Source organism: Anomalospiza imberbis, chromosome 7 (assembly GCF_031753505.1).
Source record: "Anomalospiza imberbis isolate Cuckoo-Finch-1a 21T00152 chromosome 7, ASM3175350v1, whole genome shotgun sequence".
Lineage (NCBI taxonomy): Eukaryota > Metazoa > Chordata > Aves > Passeriformes > Viduidae > Anomalospiza > Anomalospiza imberbis.
Window position 1 is genome coordinate 13,828,086 of NC_089687.1, and position 18,116 is coordinate 13,846,201.

Genomic DNA, 18,116 nt, shown 5'->3' on the forward strand with positions numbered 1-18,116 from the left:
AATACTGAATTCAATGTGGGACAATGGCAGGAGAAAGGTGGTGATTTATTTTATGGTAGCTGATGCTACATTATTTCTTTGCAGCTTCTCAGGTCAGTGTTGTAAAATAAAACCTAGCACAAGGTTCTGGTCAAGATGGGATCTTCGTCCCTAGAGACTTATGGCCAGTGAGATTGTATCTATGTATAATGATTCACTTTGTTGTACATCCAGATATGAAAAAAGTGAGACATAAACCTGAGGTTATAAACAAAAGCAAATATCCTATCTAATGCACCAGTCTGTTGTTTTATTAGCTGAAAGGCAGAGGAGTTTCTGGGAGCATTTAAAATTCTGGAGTGCAATAATTATAAAATGCAGTGAACAGCAAATCTTCTAAGGGTGAAGAAGAAATGTGAAAAGTAATAGCTAAATCAATAACACCTAAGTCCTGGAGTATAGTTAGTGTGTCTTATGTGAAATATCAATAATTATTTATAGCCTGCAAGGATGTCTTCAGCATTCAAAAGATATGCAGAAGACCCACGTGATGAATGATGTACTTAGGTTTATAGAGGCAGTTCAGTCCCGTGTTTAAACTAGGCTATTGAAAATGTCTCCAACAAGCACCAGTGTCCTGCTACAGCCTACTTTCCAGCCTTGCCTGTACTCGGGGCATGTATAACTAACCCAGCTGCCAGGTTTAGATCCAGCATTCCCCTTTACCCACCCCCATCCTGTTCTATCCACTCAAGAACATGCATAGCTCTTATATTAAGATCTAAATCTTAAGATTTCAGTTGAATTAAGAAGAGTGTCAATGGTTTCTCAATGCTTAAGTGTGCAATCAATGTCCAAGTACAGATTTCAATAGGCCAAAAGAGTCAGTTTGGCATCTGTTTGTGATTAGAGCTATCTCTGTTTCCCTGCTCATTGTCACAGTGTTTGTCACCTGTCTAAGACTGATCAAGATTTGTGCAACCTATCTGCTCCAAAGCATCCCCTCAGTAAAAGGAATAAATGGTGGTGGCCACTAGAGTCTAGTCAATCTATTCCCATTGCCTTTGGAAATCAGTGTGAGGGAAGTGCCTGAATAACATTGTAAATCTGAGCCAAAGCTGCTTTGGGTTCGTCCAGATATTACCTAATGTCCCTCTGAAGACAAACCACTTCAGTACTGACAAATTAGGCTGATCATAACACATGCAACATAATGAGCATTTCCCATTTAATTTTCAGTTCCCTATTCCAGAATATATTTCAGATGTTCCGTACTTACACGGCTGCAGTGCCCAAAGGCACAAATCATCCTTTAAGGTCTATTGTGCTAAGAGTTATTCAAACACTCAGAGGGCCTTTTCCCACACACCTTATGAGCCTAGAATACAAGCACTGTGCACAGGCTGGAAAAATATGGTTACAGTCACATACATAAAGATTGATATATTGATACTTCATGTTTTATATAAAGATAGAAAAATAAATGTAACTGCCAATAAACTGAATCTGCTATTCATCAAGTTCTCTCATTTGTTTCCCAATTTTATAGCAGAGGGGACACTGGAGGAGAGATTTGCAATAAAAACAGCTGTCACAGTCACTTTCTGCATCAGATGAGGAAGCTCTCTGATGTGATATGCCAAACAGTACATTACACGTTGATAAAACAAGGGCACATAATGCAAAATATGATATACCCTGTTTAGCTAAGACTGCTAACCAGGCCCTAATTTCTAGCTGTCTTCTACACTGTTGGAGCATTCTTAAGAAATCATTTCTGTACATATGGTTCCACTAATAACACATGCCCTGTTCCATTCACAGTCTCATTCATATGCCTGAATATTCACAAACTGTTTGATAAAAATACCCTCATGTTGCAAAAGCTGAAAAGATTGTTGTCTTTTAACAAAGACCTCTAATGCCAGAACCGGAATGAAGTTAGGCGATGTGATTTGATATCCTGGCACTAAGCAAGCTGTGGTAGCTAACATGTGCATATAATATGCTTAGTTTAGAAGTAATTTCATCCATCTTAATTTGCCCTCCCTGAAATCTGAAAGAAGTTTCCTTATAGTTTATTTGCCACATGTAACAAAACTTCCAGGAATGGCTATTTGAAAGGACTTAAAGAACACAGTTGCCTTTCTCAAACAGTGTCAAGACCACAAGAGGAGCTTGCCAGAAATTATAAGCAACCACAGGGCTAATTCAGATAAGCACAGAAGGGAGGAATTTGCAACAGGAAAGCATTAATTCCAGGCCTAGCAGAGGTAAGATCGGGTTAGCACATTCAGGTTCACACATCCAGACGAACATTTCCACTCTGGCAAACTGCGGGAAAGGAAGCGACTCCCAGCACATCACCCCAGCTTATGGGAATGGCACCTGTGACCACCCTGTGGATACCCAGAATTTGGACCGCGTAAAGGTGGCAGCCCAGAAGACTCTGGGACCTCCACCAGCAAGAAGTCCAGGGTGAAGAAGGACAAATGAGATGCCACTGGATCCACAGGTGGTGACTATGTCCTGCTTCATCTCTCCCTCTCCATTTTCACTGCAAGTCCAAGAGGAGGCAAGATTCCTATCATGGCTCTACTCAGGCACACATGGATACCAAATTGCTTTCCTATGTCTGTCCAGCAGCAGCTCCAGGGGTCCTTTAAAAAACATATGACAGAGTTTGGATGACTATAAAAACAAAATATGAAACCCAGATTATTGCAGCAGTTCTACTGCACAGCTAGTAAAAATAAAGAACACAAACAAAATCTCTCAAGAAAGTTTGATAAAGATAGGCTAAAGTTGCTGGAATAATCTGGCATGAGGGGATTGGAGGAGAAAAATCTAATTATAAACTGGTGGGTATTTGAACCAGTGATCCCAAGAAATATTTTGTTTTTCATGAAAGAGAGAGCTGGGAACAATGAAAAAATCTGATCTTTGTTCTGACATTACATGATTAATTAGAGATAAGATAGATTCTGAAATGCTTCTTCATTTATTTGTAATTCCCATGAGTTTGTTATTTTAACTTGGTTCTATGAGCAAATTTTATACTGGTGAGAAAGAACCAAACCCTTTGTATACATAATTTTGGTTTTTTGGAGCCCTTATTTGTGCAGTTTGCTCTGGAGGTTTTTTCAACAGGGTAAAAAGAGTAAAGATGAAATATATTTTTCTGATTTATCTGATTTATCCATAAGTGACATATAGGCAGGCTCACCTAAAAGGTACAAACAGAGTGATTTTTTTAATCTATAACATGTATTTCTCTCCTGCATTTTCTTATTATGACGCTGAAGTGTTTCTAAAATCCTTCCAACTTTCTAAGATTTCATTTAGATACTACAACATCAGCAAACTTCTGCTGCTATTCTAGGATTTGCAGACAATAGGAATTTTTGTATCTAAGGTGTCAAGAGCTTAATAAATGTCTTTGCTTACAATTCATAACTTCTGAGCATTCTTCTAACTAATCTTTTTAAATATTGGACTATTAAAAAATATTCCAGGAAGGGTTTATGAAATACTCTGCTGCACTGTGTGTCTAGCCATGTTATTTTCTTATAGTGCATGACAGCTCATTGCTTTAATATTCCATGCAAACTGAATCAATTTAAAGGAAAAAATCTCACACAAACTGCATACATAATTTTAACCTAATTACACCACAAGTATCATCTAATACTTCCTGCATTATATAACCCCCCTAAAATGTAATTCTGTTGTTCAGCTCTAATTTTGTTATCATAAAATACATTTCTCAGTAGATCTCATTTAAATCTTTAAGAAGACACTGTGAAAATGAATATCACCAATTTGTAGTTAAAAGGTAAGATTAGGAAATTTAGACCAATATTTAATGTTGAGTGTGTATTTATTGCAAGACAAGATTCCTAGATGCCTAAAGATGATTGAGCTGAGTTTTAAAGATCTTAATAATAGAAATAAGGAACGATGAACACTGCAGCTTGACCTGCTCATGTACTCTAAGCCAACATTGGAAGACCATGGGCTGACCACAGAGATGTTCTAGAGCCTGCTGAGACCCTTCATTATAAAGTTTTAAATGAGAACAGTATTACTGAACAGACCACTGCTGGATATCTTATGGATGACTCCTCAAAACTGAACAAAAATCATTACTTTCATTTGAAAAGCCTAGTTTTGGAAAGACAGTGATCTCTAAAGCTGCTAAAAGTATATCAGAAAGAACTTTCACAGTCATAGCAAACCGCAAAAGTTATTAAAGCTGGCATTTTGTATTGATAAAAAAAGTTTCATCTAGTCAAGAAAACAGCTATGATGGTGATTAGGAAAGTATCTTATTGCAGGTACCTAAATTGCCTAGAGAGATCTAGGATTGACAACAGATTTTTTTATCTTTTTAATTTTTTTTCTTTTTTTCTTAGGGCATTCAGCCATTCTCCTTAAGAAACCTCTCCTATTTCCTGGTTCCCGGTGGAAAATATACAAGAAATGAGAGATATTTAAACAGTCCATAATTTCCCCTGTTTATCTGGGATAGTTTTTAGTGTCTCCCAAATTTTTTTTTCTGTAACTGAGAGCCGAAGCCTAGGTCTCCAGCAATGAGCTACAGGGAAATGCTATCTTAAATTGTCTTTGACCCATAAATCTCCACCTCCAGTTTGCTGCAGATTTCCCCTTTCTGGCTGGTCCTTCCTGAGACATGCTGAGGGAGAGGCATAGAGAAGAAGTTTTGGCCAGCACACATCCTGATCATGCAACGGATGTGAAGTTTTCACCTTCTCATCCAACATAATTTCTGCGCTCCTCTTTGCCATCCACCTTTTTCTGTGTCCTTAGTCGCACATTTTGTGAACCTCCTAGTTTATTACCCATGTTTAAGGTAAGAAAAAGGACTCTGCTGCCATCATTTTAGACAAAATTATTCCCCATACTTTGCAAGTTCCAAAGCCTTGACTTTGTTCTTTTGAAAAAACACAGCTCCCCTCGGGGTAGCAGAGGCATTGGGGGTGCAGGGCACAAACCCTCATGATGGAAATTGAGAATTTTACTTTGAAGCCACAGCTATCCCCTCCCTGTTACCCTCTCCCATCAGATATGGGACAGCATACAGGAAAGACAACCCTGCTGCTGCATCTGGCCTTTGAGTTTTCACTTGGTTTTTGATGGAAGTTAAAGAAGCAATGGAAAATGTATCAGTGTGTGTGGGAATCCAGACAGAAAGTGCATCTGTACCCCACGGAGCCCGAGGTTTAAGTTCATTTTAATTCTTAAAGCTCTTGGTATCTCCTTACATAAGTGTCATTTCTTGTGTGAAGGCAGAGACCAATATTAAGATCCTCAGCTGAAATAATCCTTACAGCTCTGCAGCTTTAGATAAAACTGACAGCTTCTATCAGGTTTTATTCTTCGGGACATAAACTTGGGGTCAAGAAGGCATTCCTTCCCATAGGATAACATTGCAAATTCAGTTCCCATTGGGTTTTTTTCCTTCTTTTCTCTGATCAATCCTAGCATTATAGAGCTGGATTTGGCACAACAGATTTGTACAAAAGTATTGCTGGGCTTGATTCTATGAAAACAAACAGAAACCTTTTCTTGACCTTCTTGCCTACACATTAGTAAACACTCATCCTTCACCCTGGACACTATTCTTTAAAAGCAAATGAATGAGGGCAAAATCCTTCTCTTGTTCAATCTACTGTAGCTGCTTTCTGCAAACAGCATTAAGTCACCTGACACAGTCCCCCAGGGTGTGGAAAGCTAAGGGACAAACAGCAGCTATGCTGCATTTAAGTTTGTATTCAAAATGAAATGCAACTACGTGCAAAAAGCCATAAAAAGACATATTAATTCCTTCTTCTCTAGCATTTTACTTACCCAAAGTGAAGAAACTTTATTGGTTGAAAACAGATGCTTTCATTCTCTATAAATGTATTAGACGTAGACAGGCATTTTGTGCCTTTGAACAGAATTAGAGAGTGTTAATTTTAGGGAAATATTTTAGACCAAAACAAAAGAATTCTGATGCTCTTAGTGAAACACTTAATTATATATGTAAACAAATGTGTTTTAAACTTTATTTCTACTTCAACTACTTTTTGTTTTAAAAAGTTTGAAATCAAAACAGAGTAAAGAAACCTTCCCACCAAGATAAAATTACAACAAATGTTTTGGAGAATGTCAAAGTAAAAACAACTGTGGGTCACGCAACTCTTGTCAAGTCTGACCTGGGAATGGAAGGACAGATTCCCTGCAGGCAGCTAACAGCAGGGTTCAACTGGCTTCAGCAGAGCTGTTATTTACATCAATTAAAAATGGATCTGAAGTCTCTTGAAGGGATAATAATCTCAACAAATACATTTTTTGTAATTCTCATCTTTGTGAGAAAACCTAATTATTACACTCTGCCAGATGTAGCAAGGCAGACAGATGTGACCCCAAATTTTAGATGCATTCAGTTATTAGGTATGATTTTTGCTCCTCTTATCAGTAGCTTCATCGAGGTGTCTATCTATGCATAAATTGAAAAATGGTAGGACTTGGCTCAAAGTGCACTTTGAATACCAAAGCATATTTTCCTCATGGATTCTCCTTGGTTTTGTTTAAGGTATACTGTCTGAACTTTCCCTTTTAGTTTCAATGGGAAACACAAGAAATGTGGTTTCAGTCCTTCATAATTCTGAGAAACTTCTCTTATTGCAAGTCAAGTATCTTAATTTGAATTTTAAAAAGTTAAATATTAATTGGATACAATTAAGAAAATAATTTAATTATGCATGAAAGTAATGAATGAACATTTGTCACAGCTGTCAACCAGGATATATCTTTTTCTTTTCTTAAATAGTCATGACTATGCATATGGGAGGTAGTAAAAATGAGGGAAAATAGGGTTGCTGGGGGATTAGAGATAGGAAGGACTGAATGACCTTCATGTGCTGTGAAAGAAAAGATAATACTTAAAAACCTGAAGTTTATGGTGGCCAAAACTGAAGAGAAATAGAAAAACTATCTGCAATAGAATGAGATTTTCCTATCTATATACAGCACTACCACACATTAAAAAAAGAAATAACTGCAGTCTACCATCCAATTCAAGTTTCAATTAATAGACCATGCCTGAAATTAAGATAAAACACAGATGGCATGGTAGCTACATGATACACTGTGAGGAAAGGCACAGAGTAAATGTAGGATGCCAAAACAATAGTACCAGAATTCCAAAATTATACCCTTAGAAAAATACAGGAACTTTGAAGGCAATTTAGCAGAATGTTCATAGTACATTATAAGTCTGGAGTCTTTACTGAAATACAGAAAAATAAAAGTGATACTTTCTATCTTTCTATCCATCTTTCTAAGTTATTCCTGTAATACTACCAACTCTTTTTTTTTTTTTTTTTTTTTTTTTTTAATGCAGTAGGGAGAAAACAGTGAATTTCTAAAAAAAGGCAATTCAGACAAGGGGAAACTAAACTTAGTCGGAGGCTAAAGTTAATTAATGGTGTTAGGAATTTCCAAATTAGGGCTTGGCAGCCAAACATCTTTGAAAGCCTAGCCTAAGAGACCAACCCTGGATCAGAGAGCTGTGACAGGACAGAAACTTCAGCCAGGTTTCAGTCACCTGTTTTGTCTTCAGCGCATTTTCCACCTGACTTATCCCTTTAAGCTTTTAGCTTAGTAGAAGCATTTTTTAAAAGGATTAGTAACACCAAATTTTCATGTAAATATCCAAAATCAGAAATCTGCATTGCTAAAGCATAGAAATTGTTGTAATGCACCACAGGCTTTCTCTTCTTTTTCCTCTTTTTGAACTGAGGGTGTTTCTGTCTTATAGAGGAAAAGAGGTGAATAGGGGTCTGCAATGAGTAAGGAGTTTTCAGAGGGCTGCTCTGACCCACTGCCACGTTTTAAGCTGCTGTGTTGTGCTGCCAAGTGTGGGGTTGTGTCAGCTCGTGTCAGCCAAGCTGCAATGCGACGCGTGAAGCGCCGTGATGGATTGCCAGCCCCTGTCCCTAAAGCGTGACTGGCTGGGAGCTGGCAAGCTCCAGCAACGTTACAGCAAGCTTTAGAGGACAACCACAGGCATTAGTGTGAAGACTCGAGGCAAATAAATAACTATTTACTAATGAGGGATGAAGCATGACAAACTCTTATCCTGGTTGCCTGGCAGAGTCAGGGAAAATAGATAAATCCCAGGCTGGGTTAGCAAGGAGCATCCAAATCTCAGCTGCGGGGCTGAGGAGAGCACAAGAGGCTGAGGAATTGATGGTTTTCTAGCAGGACCCCCCCAGCCAAAACAGGGACTGCTGGAGCAAGAGCACAGAGGGTAGAAAAGGCAGTACTTGGCACATTGCTCCTTCTATTAATGGCAAAATTACAAGGTGCCTAACTGAGGAACAAATATCTACTTGCTAAACACAGACTTAATTAGATACCTCACTCAGAAGGAAAGAGCACATGAGAAATAAAAAAACTCCTGGAAACCTACTCTTAGCTAGTCTGAAAATAATAAATTATGCTCTGTTTATTTGTTTAATTAACTAGTGTTACTGAATCCATTTTTTTTCATTATGGCTTTTGTAAAAATTTGCTTTCCTTAAAACACCTCACAGAATGTTGTGACAAGTCTGTAAACTTCTGGTCTTTCCTTTTCGTGATTCACTCATGCAGCAACATAGATTCTTGGAAACCTCTAGTGTTTCCATATTTTAAGAGAGTTTAAATATTTTTAATGCATGTTGTCTTTTCAGCTTCAGATGTCTTTGTGAAAGTCTGGATGTTAGACTGTTAAAGGAAAGCCAGAAGTCTTAATTAAATAAGAAATGTTTCAGAATGAGAAGACAATTTAGACATACATGTCAGTTTTAAAATATGGGTCTAACAGTTTTCAGAACCTGTTGTTGAACATGTTTATTCTATAAGCATTGCATGCTTTGAAACTACCAAAGAGAGGGAAAAAATGGAAAGATAAGGCTGGCATTGTGAGGAAAAACTTCTTTTCGTACAATATTTCCACGCTTTCTAGTGGAACTGTTAATAAGTGCAGTGAAGACTGATGTGTGCTAAAGAAAACAGCTGTGCCCAGATGGACTGTCACCGGTTTAGCATTTCTTTGAAATAAAGAACCATATTTACACAGAGTGTTGTAGAACAAGAGGACAGATTGCTCTGATGGGACAGACTGATCTGACCACTCCACACATTCTCCTGCTGCCCAGACATGATCCAGCTTCTTTGCAGAGTCTCTGGATGTGTCAGGTGCCTCTGAGAAGGCTTCTGGCTGTCTACACCCAAGAGATGCCAAATAAGTTATTTAATATCTGTCAGTAAGGACATACTCAGAAAAATGTTTCTGAGCTGCTTGCAATCCAAACAGACCAGTAGCTCCAAAATGGATATGAGAAGAAAAATGTTGCATGAGAAAGTGTCTGGATTTACACAAAAATTGTGGAGGGAAAGAATGGCATAGAAGACAGGTCCTCAGTATGCTTGTTTTCTTCAGGATAACCTTCTAAACCTATTACCATCCCTGAAAAATGCTTTTGCTTCAAGGAGATATATACCAGACAAGTCATGAACTCCTGCATGAGCCCAATAAAATACACTCAAGCCACAGCAGAAACTTACCCTGTTTTGTCAAAAACCTGATATAAAAATCCACCAATTCACAATCAAATAAGGCCACAGTTTTTTAGAAAGGCTTGTGATAGCTTGCATTCTTTGATACTCCCCCAGGACTTACCTCTGCTCTGATGGTACTTGGACTGTCACAAGATAAAAAGAAGTGGTACATTTTATTTGATCTTACTTGATTTTTATTTTTTTTCTCCTGTTTTCAGTTACTTCATCGCTATTTGCTATATCAAAGGACCCTCCAGTGTCAGAATAGATTTCCCTCAGTTATGAATAAAGCTTATGGAATATGGACACTTTTCATACTCTTCAGTACGAGTGAGTTCTAGTGAATCATAGTTTAATTTTCTCAGGAAAATTGTTAAGTCATTACTCACCCCATTAAAAAAAAAAAGCCCTACTTTGCCCTTCCAAACAGGACACTGACAAGAAACGAAGACATTCAAGTAGTTAATAAATAATAGTTCTTCACCATCTGCACAGTTCCCTTACTTATGCTGTGTTATATATTTCATCCCTTCTCAGAATTAGCCCTCAGAAAAAGCTCTGATTCACCCTTCTCTGAACCTAAGCTAACTCTGACTGGAACAGCTTTCCTGCCTGAATTCATTATGCATGGCCTAGTCTCCTAATTGAAATAATGAAGGCTTTTTCCTGTCTTCTACTTTGTGTAAAACCTTTCAGTATCAGCCATGCAATTACCAGACCCTCAGTCACATATCTCTCAGACACTTTTACTGGAGAGGAATGGGAACGCTGATTCACCCATCACCACTGGCAGTCAAAGCTCTGACTCCCATTAGTGTCAGGGCAAGCCCTGAGAGGGAGCTTAGGAGACATGTTTTGTATTGTAGCCATATTCCTCCTGTGTGACCTTTGTCAGGCACCTTTCCCTTTTCATGTTTCAATTTTTCTTGCTGAAAAGAGTGATAATGACGGGTCACTTTCCAAAGTGACTTGAAATGTACTCATCATTATGTTCTCAAAGAGCAAGAGGCTTCTCTGAATATTAGCAATATTACTTGCTGGTTTTAACTGAGTTTCTCTAGATGACTGATTGGCTGCCTTTTGAGCATCTACCAGTTCTCCAGGTCTAATGAGTACTCTCTACTTCACCTCTTCTACATTCCTCTCAACAATGTAGGAGTTTTGAATAACTTCTTTATCACTTTTGATATGTTAATCCACATCTCTAACAATTTTCTTATTTGCTACAGTAAACAACACTTAATGCAGAATTAGAGTCACATTTACTTGTTGGTAATTTCCTGGAGCCATTTTTAAATATAGACACCACTTTCCATTCCCCATTACTTTTAGGTCATTTTAGGCAGTCCTTACAAATCATAGTTAAGCTCAGAAATCTCAAAAGAGAAAAGAACCTTATTTTTGCAATTGTTAGTGTACAACTGCTGTGTAACCTCTTTAGATGACAAATTAGTTATAATAAAAGTCCTCCAGATTTTTACTTTAAATAATAACTCCTTTAACCAACAATTTTACAAAAACAGCAATGCAAAGAAATTGTTCAGCTACTCAGATGTAGCCTCAGACTTTTTGATACTCTGTTGACCTTTGAAAATGTACTGTATTCTCTTGGCTTGTGGTAAATCTGGTCCTTATGTGTTTGGGAAGTTATTTTGCATCCCTTCTATGGTTTTAAAATTACACAGTACTTGAATTTTTTGAACATTTTTGTCAATCTCTTATTAATTTCATCTTTACCTCAATACAGCTGATGAACTTTTCAGGCTGAATGTCTGCAGGTAGAAATAAATGAACATTCTCTGGCCAATTTTTGTAACCTAAGTTAATGTTTATCATTTAAAAAGAGATTGAGTCACACTTAAACATCCTTTACTCTATTGTCACTAAATTTATAATTTGTAATTTATAGAAGTATGAGAATCCATTCAAAATACCTTAGTTAGAACACAGTCCCTGTCACAGAATAGAATAATTTCCTATTTCCTGAATGTGCTTAAGAGTCAGGAAGCTCTGCATCTACCACTGCAGATAATTATCTGCTGGTCACTTGAATATCATTTTATCAACTTGAAATATGCCTGACAATCTTGGAGATAATACCATAAAAAACAGAAAATGGCTCCTGTGGAAGTGGTCACATATCTTTACACTATGAGTCTGTTTTTAAATCCATAAAAGTGCACATAGAACAAAAAAAAAAAATTGCATACACGACTCTTTGAAGTTTTCTTATTAAAACAAAAGAAAAAAAAAAGAAAAAAAAAAAGGAGAAAACAGAAGGGGAGAGATGAGAGTAAAAACCAAACCCACAAAGCTCAATTTTTGTGGACTTTGTACTATCACTCCTTTTACATTTCCCCATATGAATAATTTTCACTTTTCATTCCAATGTATTGAAGCCATGTCAAGAATTGGGAAACAAGTACAAACACAGGGCCCTGAAAATGATCTGAGAATATTAACAGCATGCAACAACATGCATTAAGACCACTATTCTTCCAGTGAAAAATTGAATTTGATGAAGATGTATCAGGGTATTTCATGCAGTCTCTAGAATTTATGGAATCCATCCATTCAAGTTAGTCTTCAGAACAATAAGTTCAAGTAATATTTGTTTGCAGCTAAAATATCCTCACTCAGCACCAAAGTAGGATGAATCACAACAGTCTTCTGCATGCAGAAGGAAGAGAATATCTGTGAAAATATCCACCTCATAAAAGATGAAAAATATATGATGTACTATCACCTAATATCATATGAAGTCTATGGGATTACACTGAGGTAAAAGTAGCTGTAAATAAAGACACAACACTATTGTCTGGGAATTATTTTGAAGAACTTATTTGACTCTGCATATTTGTCTTTACTTCCAGTAGCATTTAAGAAAATAAAGTTAGTACAATTACAGATGGTCTGCATTCTGTATGCATTTGGAGTTATTTCAAGTAGCTAATTTCCAGCTTTTAAACACAATTACATTTCCCTTATTTGCTTTTTTTAACTTAAGTTTTACATCTGTCATAGGTAGGTGGGCTGATTAAGTTCCCTTAAGTAAATTGTACTTTATTATGTCATAGACAAAGTAAAGAAAATTATAGAAAAGCAATGGAGAAAAGCTGAATTTGCTGGAAACATTCTGATCAGCATTAAGCCCTAAAAGTATTTCTTGAGACATTACACATTTAAAAGCAGGACAAAAACTCTCTTACTTTCCTACTGTCTCACATTGTCCTGGGAAAATCTCATAGCCTTCACATACCTTTGTGGGAAACCAGTCTCTAGTGTTCAGCTAACCCAAATAAGGAGGCAGAATAAACAACATTAAGCTAAAACTACTCCTATGAGAAATTTCTTGACACAGAGAGTTAGAAAGCTATGGAAATTTGTCCAAGGAATAAAAATCATGCTGAATATAAGAAAAGGTACATGAATATCCAAGGAAGATACAGAATCTTAATTCAAAGTTGTTGGGTTGACTTTTAGCTTTGGCCCTTTGTATATTGACATTCAGCAATAAGGTTCTTACTGATTTCAATATTGAGCTCCATTAGCTGTGTGTGTTTCCCGTTATTTCCTCCTCTATAAGGAAATAATAGGAAACAAACACTTTAGAAATTATACAATCCGTTTGATCATCTAATATGATACACTTGATCAGTTTAAAACTTCAAAATACATTTAAGATTTCTAAATGTTTTTCTCCCAACATATTTGAATGATCTTCCAGTTAGACATAGTCTGAAAATATAATTCCAAAGAATCCTATATCCAGAAGTCACCCCTGCAGATCCCACAAAGCTGTTGAGATTTAGCAACTCTTATCTACTCTTTCCATATGGTATCCCAACTGCGTAATATCCACCACATAAGAGTAATTTTATTCAGTCAATACATCTTTGTTTTGAATATCAGAATATCATGTAAGACTCAGAAACCTTATTGCTGTAAAAACATATTTGTCACTCTATCCACAAGGCACGCCATAGAATACAATTATGTTTATCACATTGTGTTTACATCTTATCATGTGTGCATGATTTCTTCATGATACATCCATGCCGACTACTACTCATCTCCTTGGTAAGTTTTATGTGGTTAAAAATGGTTTGTTTCTGACTCATTGTCTGTTCTAATTGAACTGTAGGATCTTAAGTCATAGACTCACTAACATTACTCACTACATTAAGGATATTAACTTCCCTGGCTATAATATACTTTATTAAGCATACATACCCAAGCCTGTATGACATTTAAAGCAAAATGAGATAGCCCTGGACTATGTATATTATGAAAATTGTCCTCTAATGACTGTCCAATAGAAGAGTGCAGAGTCCATTAAATAGGCATAATTCTTTGTTTCTTTTGACACTCCATCAGATTACCATTGGCCTACCCTTAATAAAGCAGATGAGAATCTTTCTACTCATTTGACTAACCATGGTCACCAACATGACCACAGGAACAGACCAAATATTGTCACTTTTCCATCTGGTTTTCTGGGCTGTCATATTCAGAGAGCAAAGCCAGAATTAAATCACTGAGATAGGCCCATATATACATAGATATATATGTACATACACACATGCACTCACACACACTCTTAACATGGGCAAAAGTGTTCCTTCCTATCTCTCCCAGTGTTCAAGCCAAAGTTGAAGAGGATAAAAATGCTGTTCAGGGGTAGAACAGTTCATGTTTCCATATTCTTGTTCTGGCTAGGTATCAGACGAAGACCCTCAGAAGTCTTGAATAACTAGAAGACAGCTTCTACTTACAAAAATGCTTAAAAGAATAGGGAGGTATTCTCCTATTTCAGTGTAATCACTTCCCCTTTTGATAACTAGAAGCCCTTCCTGTGAGCTCCACTTTCCATGATTACCAATTTCTTGGCTGAACTATCAAGGTTCTCCATAAATCCACTCACCAAATAAATAAGAGGGCTCTCCAGCTAACATTTTAATAGCCTTTCATCAAAGAGGCTGCAGACATATGCAGATATACAAGACACCAACTGATGAACTGGATATTTATTGGTCATCACTTATTTCTCCATCTTTCTATTATTTGTATTGTCCCTTCAAACTACTGGTAGAGCAGTGAATTCTAAACTGTTGCCATTGCTCGCTTCTCTCATCTTCAGCCTGTGCAGAACTTTGGAGAGGGTTATGTGAGCCACACCAAACACCTGAAGAATTTTACAATATCTCAAGTCCTTACATCTAAAAGATTTCTGGGAAATATTCACCTTTCCATCAACATGATTCTAAGGACTTTCTAAAACTCAAGTCTCCTCTCAAATTGCATAACTGAAAGATAAAGTATTCAAAATTTCCTGTCAATTTGAAGGATCTTGTGCACAAAGTCTTCCAAAGGCTGAATTTTCCTATGGCTGCTGACAGAGCAGTATCTCCCTTTTATAGGTTCCACATGGCAGGTAACAGAGTACCAAACAGCAAGCAAGCCATCACTTCCCAATCAGTTCTGATTAAAGGGTCAAAGATGTTGTGATTCCACATAGACCTTTAGGCCTTAATCACAGCTGGAAGCCAGCCAGGGTCTCTCACCATGCTCCAAGACACAGGGCTTTAATCATGAAATTGCAATGATGCTTCATTTTAAAAGAGAATAAAAGACAAAGGAAAGAAAGGAGTCCTTACAACACTGCTAACTGACTTCAATCTAATGTGATGTGCAACACTCTCAGCATGTGACTGTGGCAGGGACACAGCTTAAGTACAGCAAAACCTCTTTTAAAACTAAATTAAATTTGAAAGAGTAGATTAGATTATTCCCAACATCCTCAAACAAACTTCTGTGTGCTGAAATTTATCTTGAGATTTGAAAGTGGCATTAGTGACTTCCTATATGACTACTGCACCACCCTCTGTGTACACCTCAGAAAAGCCACTTAGTTTCAAGATCACATCTTCATAATTACTCAAAAAACCTCACCTGCTTGAAAAAGATGAGTATAATTCTATCAGATTGGAAAAAATGCCCTTGTGATGGTTCTGATATCTCCTGTTACTTAATGACCTGCACCTTTTTTTTTTTTCTTCTTTTTTCTTTAAACAACAACCTTTCATTCTATAAAAAGCCCTCTAAAAAAGCATTTTGGCTAAAAGTACTTTAAAAAGGCAGCATCTGGACACATAACTGGACACAGAGCTAAAATAACAGAAAGTTCAAAACCTGAGAATAATGCAATTACACTAATGTAATTTAATGGACAGCACTTTAGAGGGAGCAGTCAGGAATTTTGGCTTCTGTTCTTGTCTCACAAAGTCCTTTTTGTCCCCATGGCTCTGAATTCCCTCTCACCTTATATTTCCTGACCATATTCCAGATGTAGCTCCTCCTGGCAAAGTTTTTGCATTTATAAAAATTCAAAGGATATTTCACCAGGTCAATCCCTGATGGAATCTTCTAATCTGTTGTGTAAAATATCAAGCAGATTGCTAATAAATTATTAGCCTGCCTGTAAGTTTATGAACCTTATAGATATATATTATGGCTTTTATTCTGTAAGTAATGTAATATTTTAATTACATAGATAAGTGTGGGTAAGTATTCTTTTAATACTTCCTGTAGTAAATAGCATGAAAATAACAAGGATTTATATCTAAAGAGGAAGCTTAGAAATGGTGAATTTATTGTGCTGATTACTGCCTTCCAGGTAATGTATTTTATGTATATTAATTTTTTCAACAGAAAGCTTCCCCTTGAAACATAGACACATAAACCAGTATTTAATCTAAAATTATTTTAATGATACCAAGGAATGCATGATCAGCCCAATCTATTATTTTGCAAACAAATTTATTTTGAGCACTTTTATGTCAAGGTTCAATATCTTTTATATAATATTTAACATGTAGGGAAATATGAATATATATTTCTATGATTTTCCTTTGTGATCATTTTGTTAACTCCTCCTGCATTTGTCCTCTGCTTTTCATGATCAGATGTAGCAAAATAACCAAATAGTTCTGTATTCCAGTTATACTTTTAAAATTTAGTTGAAAGATCTTTATTTTTGTTTAGTTTTGGATATATAATTGAATTTAGTGTCTCTGCAAAGCCTTTATAATGAATGCACTTAAAATGACCAATAAAGCTTTTATTCTTAGTACCACGTTATTACTCATAGCCAAATACTCAATATTCCTAAGTTGAAGTCACTGTGAAATAAACAGGTGATTAAAAAAACAAAAAAAAAAACCAACAAAAAAAAAACCCTAAAAAAAAAACAAACCACAGACCCAAAGTGAGGAGAGGAACTTCCTTTGTATCTTTACAAAGTTGGATGTTGGATGCTGGTGGCCCCGAAAGACAAACAAAATAAGATTCAGGGAATTATGAAGATACTAATGGAAAAACATGGGCCAAAGTGGGCAAAGTGGGTTAAATTCTAAAATCCTCATGGACAATGAATGAGGACAGGATCCCTCCTCCTCAGGATTTTGGCTCAGGAAAATAATAAAACCGCCAGATACAAATGTTTGGCTTATCTAGAATACAAGTGGCAAAGCATATTGAGGTGTTTTTTGTGGGAGCTAATAAGATTAGACCTAGAGCCAAACAAAAATAACAGGAAGATGCACCTGTGCCTTCAGTGAAACTTGGTCTGAGCTCTCCATCACTGTATGTTAACCTCTCTAAAAGAACTGGCTTTATTTGTCCTGTCCATTTTAGTCATTTATACACTGTCTAGAGCTCCAAGAGAACAATCTAAAAAGTTCTTATATTCATTTCCTAGGGCCTCCTCTTTGCCTCTCTCATCTCTGCCATCTTATCTTCTGCCATATAATTTACTGAGAGATGGACCTTCCAACAGCATAAAAGAGGGAACATCTAATAATACATGATTCATTACAACATTTTGTATTACTCCTGCTTTGGGTCTGGACTCCTGCTAGGTGATGTGAAAATGCAGAATACAAAGGTGATCTTTAACCCACATAGTTTACAGTGTAAATGTAAGATGGAGATGAAGAAGCAGCAAGTAAACAGCAAAAGAGATCAAGGTGTAGTAGTTGAAAATAGTTTCAGCCCACCTATAACCCTGATGATAATATTTTTGCAACCTTTACTAGAGGAGAGCTATGAAAATTCATCTGGAGACAAAATGCAGGCTTGCTCTTTCCATCTCAGTGGGTGAAGCTATGTGGCACAAAGCCATTGTGTTTTCCAGGAAGATAACAGAGCACAACTGAGACCAATTTTGTGAACTAATCAAAAGAACTGACATCTCAGTAATGCACCAAGTATGATGTGCTAGGCACTGACTGCATAAAAACTACACTGTTCTTGATGCATTCACTTTTCCACACATTTTATGAACAGATTTCTTTCAGCAGTAGACAAAAGAAGGACAGATCTTAGTTTGGCAGCACCATTCACTGGAGACCCCACTGTGGGATCTAGTTCACTCTTAAGGTTATTTTCTGCAATAGCAATGCACATTAGTAGAGTCATTAATCTAGAAGAGGAATATTTTTAGAAGTAAATGTTGCTCCTTC

The 18,116-nt window shown here is 36.7% G+C and overlaps 1 long non-coding RNA gene across 1 annotated transcript in view; it reads right to left on the minus strand.

Annotated features, from left to right (window-relative positions):
• Positions 1-18,116, minus strand: part of LOC137476967 (uncharacterized) — a 36,042-nt gene continuing 17,926 nt past the window's right edge. The window contains exons 2-3 of the long non-coding RNA XR_011000754.1: positions 4,321-4,408; positions 1-2,639 (exon numbers count right to left, since the gene is read on the minus strand). This is a non-coding gene — a long non-coding RNA (uncharacterized lncRNA). The remainder of the gene's footprint in view (positions 2,640-4,320; positions 4,409-18,116) is intronic.